Source organism: Schistocerca serialis, chromosome 7 (genome assembly GCF_023864345.2).
Source record: "Schistocerca serialis cubense isolate TAMUIC-IGC-003099 chromosome 7, iqSchSeri2.2, whole genome shotgun sequence".
Taxonomy (NCBI): Eukaryota; Metazoa; Arthropoda; class Insecta; order Orthoptera; family Acrididae; genus Schistocerca; species Schistocerca serialis.
This window is the reverse complement of record NC_064644.1, coordinates 428,102,845-428,113,779: the sequence shown is the minus strand read 5'-3', so window position 1 is coordinate 428,113,779 and position 10,935 is coordinate 428,102,845.

The window sequence follows — 10,935 nt, the reverse complement described above, 5'->3', positions numbered from 1 at the left end:
AGATAAAGTATGTGACGAAATGTGTACGTTCAGTTTCTGTATTATTATTAAAGACTGTCTTGGTATGGTGAAGCGTTCTTTAATTTCTGGACGGCCCCCGCAGTTAAAGGAAGGTACCCATATAATTTAATTTTTGATGTACTAATAAGTTTAGATGTATTAAAATTTTATGGTCGAATTTTATACGTTTAATAACGCTAGATGGAGCAGTGGGGCCTATCAATAACTTCCCAAGGCGCAGGGCTAATTGTACCCAAAAATTCAGCTTTATAACGTCAGTCATTAATTATTTAATTAAAATCCACAAGATAGCGGCTAATGAGAAGCAGGCGTTGTAAACTTTGAACTTGGCCACTTCGCTGAAATCTCTTCTCCACTACATACAGCGGGGGCCAACTGGCTGTCTTTGCAATGGTTGCTCAAGGATCCAGGCGCTGGCTCGTCGGCGGAGAGTTGGTAACATACAGCCTTACCTAGTCTCCTGTTTTTTTCAAACCGAGATACAGGTAGCAGAAAAATATAGAAAAACAAAAACCACAACACGTTCTACGAAAGCCATTGGCTATCGAAACAGCTTCCAGTAGTCTCGGAATGGTTAAACACAGCTCCTGTACAGTTTTCAGGGGAATCTTATACCATTCTTCCTGCAACACTGAGGACCGTTCAGGAATGGACATCTATCACACACTCTTCTCTCCAAAGTAGACCACAAAGGCTCAATAATATTGAGATCTGATGACTGTGGCGGCCAGGATAGATGCGACGATTCATCCTCGTGCTCACAAAACAAGTCTCTGGACAATGCGAGCTGTGTGAACCGGTGTTCTGTCGTCTTGGAACACAGCATTACCATTGGGGAAAATTGTATTGGGGCATGGACCTGATCGGCCAGGTATGATCACAAAATCCTTGGCAATAATGCTACTTACAGAATACTCATGGGGTCGATAAAGTACCACAATGTGGCTGCCCCGCCGTGTTTCACTCTTGGAATGTTAAGTTGAACAGAAGTTGGAAATAGTGTAAAACAAGACACCTCAGTCCAAATGACTTTCTTCCACTGCTGCATGGTCCAGGTTTTTACAGCTTTGGTGTTTCCCTGTTACGGGCATTTGTAACACTGACGAGTGGTTTTAGAATTCCATCTCGGCCTGTAATTCTCTGCTTATGGAGCTCCTTTCGTATTGTTTTGGGGCTGACAGGGTTCGCGATTGCGACATTCAGTTCTATAGTGAGTTTTTCTGCTGTCGTCCCTTCATTTTTCGTCGTATTCCTCCTCTATTCCGTCTATCGTCCAAGTTGTGACATAGCGGATGATCCTTTTTCCAGTTTTCCCGTATGACGTATAAATTTCCGATATGGTGCCTCTTGAAACAGCAGAAACTTCGGCTGTCTCTATTATGAAAGCGCTCACCGTACGGGCACCAACAATTTACCCTCGGACATTGTATGGCCCAAGAATGTTAGCCAAATTTTATGGTCCGCAGCTCGTGGTCGTGCGGTAGCCTTCTCGCTTCCCACGCCCGGGTTCCCGGGTTCGATTCCCGGCGGGGTCAGGCATTTTCTTTGCCTCGTGATGACTGGGTGTTGTGTGCTGTCCTTAGGTTAGTTAGGTTTAAGTAGTTCTAAGTTCTAGGGGACTGATGACCATAGATGTTAAGTCCCATAGTGCTCAGAGCCATTTGAGCCATTTTGAACCAAATTTTATGCCATTCAGTGTCTAGATGACATGATGACATACATAGCACAAAAATTGGTTAGATATAGTTTAAAGAATGAAACAGGGAACTGAAACTAACTAAACTCCTCCTGAACAGGCCATGAAGGCCCAACGGTACCGCCCGGCCGCCGTGTCATCCTCAGCTTACAGGCGTCACTGAATGCGAATGTGGAGGGGCATGTGGTCAGCACACAGCTCTTCTGGCCGTATTTCAGTTTCCGAGACTGGAGCCGCTGCTTCTCAATCAAATAGCTTCTCAGTTTGTCTCACAAGGGCAGAGTTCACTTGCCAACAGCGCTCGGCAGACCGGATGGTCACCCATCCAAGTGCTAGCCCAGCCCGACAGCGCTTAACTTCGCCGACGGGCACCAGCGTTACCACTGCGACAAGGCCGGTGGCATGAAGCAGGGAACAGGATAAGTAAATTCGAACAGGTGGGAGTTTATAAAATACAGTATGCAGCGTGTGACCCGAAATATACGGGGTGAGTCACCTAACGTTACCGCTGGATATATTTCGTAAAGCACATCAAATACTGACGAATCGATTCCACAGACCGAACGTGAGGGGAGGGGCTAGTGTAATTGGTTAATACAAACCATAAAAAATTGCACGGAAGTATGTTTTTTAACATAAACCTACGTTTTTTTTAAATGGAACCCCGTTACTTTTGTTAGCACATCTGAACATATAAACAAATACGTAATCAGTGCCGTTTGTTGCATTGTAAAATGTTAATTACATCCGGAGATATTGTAACCTAAAGTTGACGCTTGAGTACCACTCCTCCGCTGTTCGATAGTGTGTATCGGAGAGCACCGAATTACGTAGGGATCCAAAGGGAACGGTGATGGACCTTAGGTACAGAAGAGACTGGAACAGCACATTACGTCCACATGCTAACACCTTTTTATTGGTCTTTTTCACTGACGCACATGTACATTACCATGAGGGGTGAGGTACACGTACACGCGTGGTTTCCGTTTTGAATTACGGAGTGGAATAGAGTGTGTCCCGACATGTCAGGCCAATAGATGTTCAATATGGTGGCCATCATTTGCTACACACAATTGCAATCTCTGGCGTAATGAATGTCGTACTCGCCGCAGTACATCTGGTGTAATGTCGCCACAGGCTGCCACAATACGTTGTTTCATATCCTCTGGGGTTGCAGGCACATCACAGTACACATTCTCCTTTAACGTACCCTACAGAAAGAAGTCCAGAGGTGTAAGATCAGGAGAACGGGCTGGTCAATTTATGCGTCCTCCACGTCCTATGAAACGCCCGTCGAACATCCTGTCAAGGGTCAGCCTAGTGTTAATTGCGGAATGTGCAGGTAACTTTAGGTTACAATATCTCCGGATGTAATTAACATTTTGCAATGCAACAAACGGCACTGATTACGTATTTGTTTATATGTTCAGATGTGCTAAGAAAAGTAACGGGGTTCCATTTAAAAAAACGTAGGTTTGTGTTAAAAAACATACTTCCGTGCATTTTTTTATGGTTTGTATTAACCAATTACACTAGCCCCTCTCCTCACGTTCGGTCCGTGGAATCGATTCGTCAGCATTTGATGTGGTTTACGAAATATTTTCAGCAGTAATGTTAGGTGACTCACCCTGTATAGGAAAGACGAGGAGGGAATGTTTGGCAAGATATATGGAGTATGAAGACGCTCCTTCGCTGACAGTTTGGTCGATAGTTGCCAGATATATATATATATATATATATATATGGCACCTGTCATCCCCTGAAAGGCATAGAAGAGGATCTATACGTGGTGCACGTAAATGAGAAAGGAAAGAAACTTGAGCTACCTGTGGGCCTTGAAATAGCAATTGACCGAGTTAGGTTTGAAAATGTACTAAATGTACAAATGGGAGACAGTGGTACTGCTTTCTTCAATAGTTTTTTGGATATGTTTAAGACTACCATTATTATGGCAAATGCGAGTGGTTTTACATAGATAAGCAGTGGTATGTTGTCTCTTCAAGTCCTTTGTAATATCTTTGGAATGCTATGGAACTGCTGATGACTCAGTGCAGTCTGTTGGAGCTGTACACATGTTCAGTGAACAAGCCGGTGTACGGAGAGGCAGGTGATAGCGTTTCCCGCTATACGACAGTGAAACTTTGAGGGGGGCCGTAACATGGATAAGTGGAACAGAGAATTCTCTTTTGTTTATTTTTTTTTTCAAGGTAAGACAATGACCTCATCTCCGAAAAACTTCATTTGTTTTTAATTTTTGACTTTGTGTACTTCTTACATGCATATTTATGTAGGGTTAAAACTGGCAGCCAGTTGATAATAGCCTGACTCCCGAAACGCGTTGGTGATGATTACATTCCTAAAATTAGTGGTCGTATGCTAAATTAATTATAAAGATTATCTTCACAACTACCACTGGTTCTTAAGATGGATAACGTTAGAACACTATAAGTATATTTTGTTGTTTACTATGTCTTCTGGTATTGCAGTTTTAATGTCCGTCAGTGAAAACATTTTGAGAAAATTTTCATTATCGTTGTAAGAAGGGGAACTATGGAATACAATTAAGTACAGAGGATTCGCTGTACACACAATAACTGAAAGATTTGTCGGTATTAATTGCAATTATTCATGCTGACGATCTTATGTTGATTTCTATGGGAGAAACGGAGTTGCAAATAGAGGTCCATGTATTTAATATAATGTTTTACGAATACTACGTGATTATTTCACCGCAGAAAACTAAACTAACAGCTGTTATAGGTAAACACACAAGTGCGACCAAAACTGTCGTTGTCAATCAATTAATGGAACATGTGAAACATTTCAAATATCTTAGATGTTATATAAATTATAGTTATAATAAAGACGCACTAAACAGGGTGAATAAATTTTTAGTATATTTTAAAAACTATCAGAAGCCATCTGGAAACTGAAACTCTAAACGAAACGCTATCAAGATTTATGAGTATGCTTCTCTAACTACATTACTCTGGGGAAGTAAATCAACAGTGGCAAATAAAAAACAAGAAATACTTATCCAGAGTAAAGTGATAGTATTTCTAACAATTTTCAAGGACTCTAAAAGAAGAGATAGGAACAGCAAAATTTTTATAGAAATGAAACAAACATATGAAGCGTAAAAGAAAAGTAAGGCAAAATAAGAGACGGTGGACTGACCATCAACAAAGAATTTATCTAGGAGAGAATTGCCAGTAGCAATAATTAAAAAGAAACCAAAAGGAAACGAGACCCCAGAAGGCTGAGGAAAAGTCATGTGAAAAGTAAAGGAAAGGACCACATAAAAGGGAACGAGTTTGAAAGGTTGACAGTAGCAATAATGAACTGTAAAGAAAAATACGCATGATAAGGTTTACAAGGTAAACCGAAAAGCCCATCTAGAAGGATGGGCTCTTGAAGGGTTACCATTTACAATAATCAGATGCAAAAATTAAAAAAAAATGTACCATGAAAGATCGGGGAAAAGAGGTACACAAAGAAAAGGAAGAATAACTTCTGAAAGTTTACAACTAACAAAAATGAACCGCAAACCGAAATGGGAATGAGGTAATGAAAGACTGAGGAAAATATGAGTACTGTAATATTCCGTAAACAGCTTAAAACCGGAAGTGTAGACAAAGTAGGTGAAGAGTAATTCATAGTCGTCTGCAAGTGTGGCGTCGACAAGGAGTTGTGGCTGCTACCTTCTGTGACAAGCGTAGACATACAGGTCCAACTTCTGATGCACAGCGCAAAAGAATTCAAATATCGCACAGCTCCGTTGGTTGGTTGTTGGAACACGAAACATAGAAAAATGTGCCTAGAACTACCTCGAGCCCATCCTGTGATCATTCTAACAACGGCAGGGATGTGGGCTCACGTAACACCGGAGTGCTCGCGTACACATTTCCCGCCTTGCTCTATGCGCTCTGGAAGATGTTCGTCAACTGCCCCTACGGAGCAGTTTCGACACATGGTGAAGATGATTCTGCCTGTGACTAGCAACATTTCTGGTTCTTGCACCCATGATTACTTTTCTTTACATCAAAGCATCCTACATACTGTATCGGGCAATTGACATACACTGTGTGATCAAAAGTGTACGTATACCTGGCTGAAAATGACTGTGGCGCCCTCCATCGGTAATGCTGGAATTCCATATGGTGTTCGCCCACCCTTAGCCTTGATGACAGCTTCCACTCTCGCAGGCATACGTTCAATCAGGTGGAATGGCAGCCCATTCTTCACGGAGTGCTGCATTGAGGACAGGTATCGATGTCGGTCGGTGAGGCCTGTCACGAAGTCGGTGTTCCAAAATATCCCAAAGGTTTTTTATAGGATTCAGGTCAGGACTCTGTGCAGGCCAGTCCATTACAGGGATGTTATTGTAGTGTAACCACTCCGCCATAGACCGTGCATTATGAATAGGTGCTCGATTGTGTTGAAAGATTCAATCGCGATCCCTGAATTGCTTTCCAACAGTGGGAAGCAAGAAGGTGCTTAAAACATCAATGTAGGCCTGTGCTATGATAGTGTCACGCGAAACAACAACGGTGCAAGCCCCCTCCATGAAAAACACGACCATAACACCACAGCCTCCGAATTTTACTGTTGGCACTACACACGCTGGCAGATGACGTTCAACGGGCATTCGGCATACTCTGACATCGGATAGCCATACTGTGTACCGTGATTCGTCACTCCACACAACGTTTTTCCACTGTTCAATCGTCCAATGTTTACGCTCCTTACACCAAGCGAGGCATCGTTTGGCATTTACCGGCGTGATGTGCGGCTTATGAGCAGCAACTAGACCTTGAAATCCAAGTTTTCTCACCTCCCGCCTAACTGTCATAGTACTTGCAGTGGATCCTGATGCAGTTTTTGGAATTCCTGTGTGATGATCTGGATAGATGTCCACCTATTACACAGTACGACCCTCTTCAACTGTCGGCGGTCTCTGTCAGTCAACAGACGAGGTCGGCCTGTAGGCTTTTGTGCTGTTCGTGTCCTTTCACGTTTACACTTCACTATCACATCGGAAACAGTGGACCTAGGGATGTTCATGAGTGTGCAAACCTCGCGTACAGACGTATGACGGAAGTGGCAGCCAATCACCTGACCACGTTCGAAGTCCGTGAGTTCCGCTGAGCGCCCCATTCTGCTCTCTCACGATCTCTAAAGATTACTGAGGTCGCTGATGTGGAGTACCTGGCAGTAGGCGACAGCACAATGCACTTAATGTGAAAAACATGTTTTTGAGGATGTCCGGATACTTTTGATCACGTAGCATATTAGAAAATACTGATTGATGTGTGCAACAAAGGAGTTTATCAAATAAAGACATAAAGTCTGAAAATGAGTCCATGATCATCTTTTGGCACATTACTTTACAGATCCGTCTTGATCACACAAACTTTTACACTTCACTATTACCGGTATCGGCGACTGCCATCTTCAGATCGTTACAAACAAAACAGGGTGTAACTTTGCTGACCCTAAATCTATAAAAGACCTGGTGCGGTATAAGAAAGATACAGAGTGTTTACATGATTAACAGCCATGTATACCAGCCATACATACCATAAAATATTCTGATGTACTGGGTGATCAAAAAGTCAGTATAAATTTGAAAACTGAATAAATCACGGAATAATGTAGATAGAGAGGTACAAATTGACACACGTGCTTGGAATGACATGGGGTGTTATTAGAACCAAAAAATATATAAGTTAAAGCTGTCCGACAGATGGCGCTTCATCTGATCAGAATAGCAATAATTAGCATAACAAAGTAAGACAAAGTCAAGATGATGTTCTTTACAGGAAATGCTCAATATGTCCCTCATCATTCCTCAACAGTAGCTGTAGTCGAGGAATAATGTTGTGAACAGCACTGTAAAGCGTGCCCGGAGCTATGGTGAGGCATTGGCGTCGGATGTTGTCTTTCAGCATCCCTAGAGATGTCGGTCGATCACGATACACTTGCGACTTCAGGTAACCCCAAATCCAATAATCACACGGACTGAGGTCTGGGGACCTGGGAGGCCAAGCATGACGAACGTTGCGGCTGAGCACACGATCATCACCTAACGACGCGCGCAAGAGATCTTTCACTCGTCTAGCAATATGGGGTGGAGCGCCATCCTGCATAAACATCGTACGTTCCAGCAGGTGTTTATCAGCCAGGCTGGGGATGATGCGATTCTGTAACATATCGGCGTACCTCTCACCCGTCACGGTAGCAGTTACTGACGTTTTCCTGTGCAGCGCCATCTGTCGGACATTTTGTGAACTTTTTTTTTGTTCAAATAAAACCCCGTGTCATTCCAAGCATGTGTGTCAATTTTTACCTCTCTATCTACATTATTCCGTGTTTTATTAAGTTTTCAAATTTATACTTACTTTTTGATCACCCGGTAGTATCAACGTCGAACTATACATGTAGGTTCGTAGTAAGTGCTGGTGATGATCAAAAAGCGTCCAGTATTTATACAAGAAGCTGAGGCCAGCAGAAGGCACTATAACAGGGTACTTGATTAACCAGTACTGTAAATGTAATGGTTAAAATGCAGTATGCGTAGTCATTAATTAAAATTACTTCTCATGGCACAACGAGCGCCTGACAATAAAACATGTACTGACATGCCGGCCTGAGTGGCCGAGCGGTTCTAGGCGCTACAGTCTGGAACCGCGCGACCGCTACGGTCGCAGGTTCGAATCCTGCCTTGGACGTGGATGTGTGTGATGTCCTTATGTTAGTTCGGTTTAAGTAGCTCTAAGTTCTAGGGGACTGATGACCTCAGCAGTTAAGTCCCATAGTGCTCAAAGCCATTTGAACCATTTTGTACTGACATACTATACGTGGAACTAAATCCATATTTAAAATCCACTTAAAAAGTAAAAATACCAATAATGTGAAGCTCCTAGCCTGGCTATGTAAAACATGTAACTGTGCAAATGCAAGTATAAAAAATTTAAGAATAAAATCACATCTATAAAACGAAATCTTCCAGCATAACAAAACAGTTACTGTAACCATAAGTGTAAGGTAATTAACGAAACAGTGACTATTAATTAAAAAATTAAAAATCAGTAGTCGATAATACATCCATGAGTTGCCTACATGTACATCTACATCAACATGGATACTCTGAAAGTCACATTCAAATGTCTGGCAGAGGGGTCATCGAACCACCTTCACAATTCTGTATTATTCCAATCTTGTTTAGCTCACGGAAAAAATGAACACGTATATCTTTCCGTACGAGCTCTGATTTCCGTTATTTTATCATGGTGATCATTTCTCCCTATGTAGGCCGCCGTCAAAAAAATATTTACACATTCGGAGGAGAATGTTGATGATTGGAATTTCGTGAGAAGATTCCGCCGCAACGAAAAACGCCGTTGGTTTAATTATGTCCACCCCAAGTCCTGTATCATTTCAGTGACACTCTCTCCCTTATTTCGCGATAATACAAAACGTGCCGCCCTTCTCTGAACTTTTTTGATGTACTCCGTCAATCCTATCTGGTAACGACACCACACCGTGCAGCAGTATTCTGAAAGAGGACGGACAGGCGTAGTGTATGCAGTCTCCTTAGTAGATCTGTCACATTTCCTAAGCGTGCGGCCAATAGAACACAGTCTTTGGTTGGCCTTCCCCACAGCATTTTCTATGTGTTCAAACCAATTTGAGTTGTTGGTAATTGTAATTCCTAGGTACTTAGTTGGATTTACGGTCTTTGGATTTGACCGATTTATCGTGCAACCGAAGATCAACGGATTCTGCTTAGCACTCATGTGGATGACCTCACACTTTTCATTATTCAGGGTCAATTGCCAATTTTCGCACCATACAGATATCTTCCGTAAATCGTTTTGCAATTTTTCTGTTCTTCTCATGACTTTACTAGTCGATAAGCGACAGCGTCATCTGCAAACAATCTGAAACGGCAGCTCAGATGGTCTCACAAATCGTTTATATAGATAAGGAACAGCGTAGGGCCTATAACACTACCTTGGGGAACGCCAGAAATCACTTCTGTTTTCCTCGATGACCTTCCGTAAATTACTACGAACTGTGACCTCTCTGACAGGAAACCACGAATCCAGTCACATAACTGAGACGATATTCCATATGCACGCGATATCACTACTAGGCTTCCAGAAATCCAGAAATACGGAATCAATCTGAAATCCGTTGTGAATAGCACTCAACACTTCATGCGAGTATAGAGCTAGTTGCGTTTCACAAGAACTTTGTTTTCTACAGCCGGCCGGTGTGACCGAGCGGTTCTAGGCGCTTCAGTCTGGAATCGCGCTGCCGCTACGGTCGCAGGTTCGAATTCTGCCCCGGGCATGGATCATGTTCTTAGGTTAGTTGGGTTTAAGTAGTTCTAAGTTCTAGGAGCGTGATGACCTCAGATGTTAGTGCTCAGAGCCATTTGAACCATTTTGTGTTTTCTAAATCACGCCTTTGCCTGAGAGTGCAGGGGTCGCGGCAATGCAAGCAAAACAGATATTATCAGTAGAGCTACAAAAATAACATGCCATTTTTTGGAGAACAACTCCAGATGCCCACCAGCGTGACTGCAGGCAGCCGCCCTGCAGACAGACGACAGAGGCATAGCTCCTGGGAGGCACAGTTAGCACGCATCCGCCTGCCTTTACCACGTCACGTGGCTGCAAATACGATGGTTGGAACTTAAATAGTGGCAACTATTTTTTCACAACACATACAAAAAAGTTACATGTTTGCACCTGTTACTGTCCTTCAAAGAAGTCACCAGCGTTGTGTAGAACCCGGAAGGGTGTCGCCAAGAGGAAGAGTATGCAACGCCCTGGCGTAGAATGAAGACAGTGTGGCAGTGTGACAGAACTCTCCATTACATTGAAAACAATATAGTCAACTTAACGCTATTCTTTGAGTTGTGTGAGCACTCAGATATCGATAGTAACAATATGAAGGCGACACATGGGAGCGCGATTCTAAGCATTGTTGTGAGACGTGGTATGTCTGCGAGAGTGGTAGTAGTAGTGTTGGTCGAGGGCTCGGAGACAGAAGACGTGTCACTCTGCCCTCACGTTGGTAATGGCAACTCTTACCACATTATAGGCCTGATTTCATCTATGTAGCCAGGAGTGATTCAGATGGTTTAACTACGCTTGAAGATGGAACTCAAGGTAAAATTCGCAAGCAGAGTGCAGAAGCAATTGCAG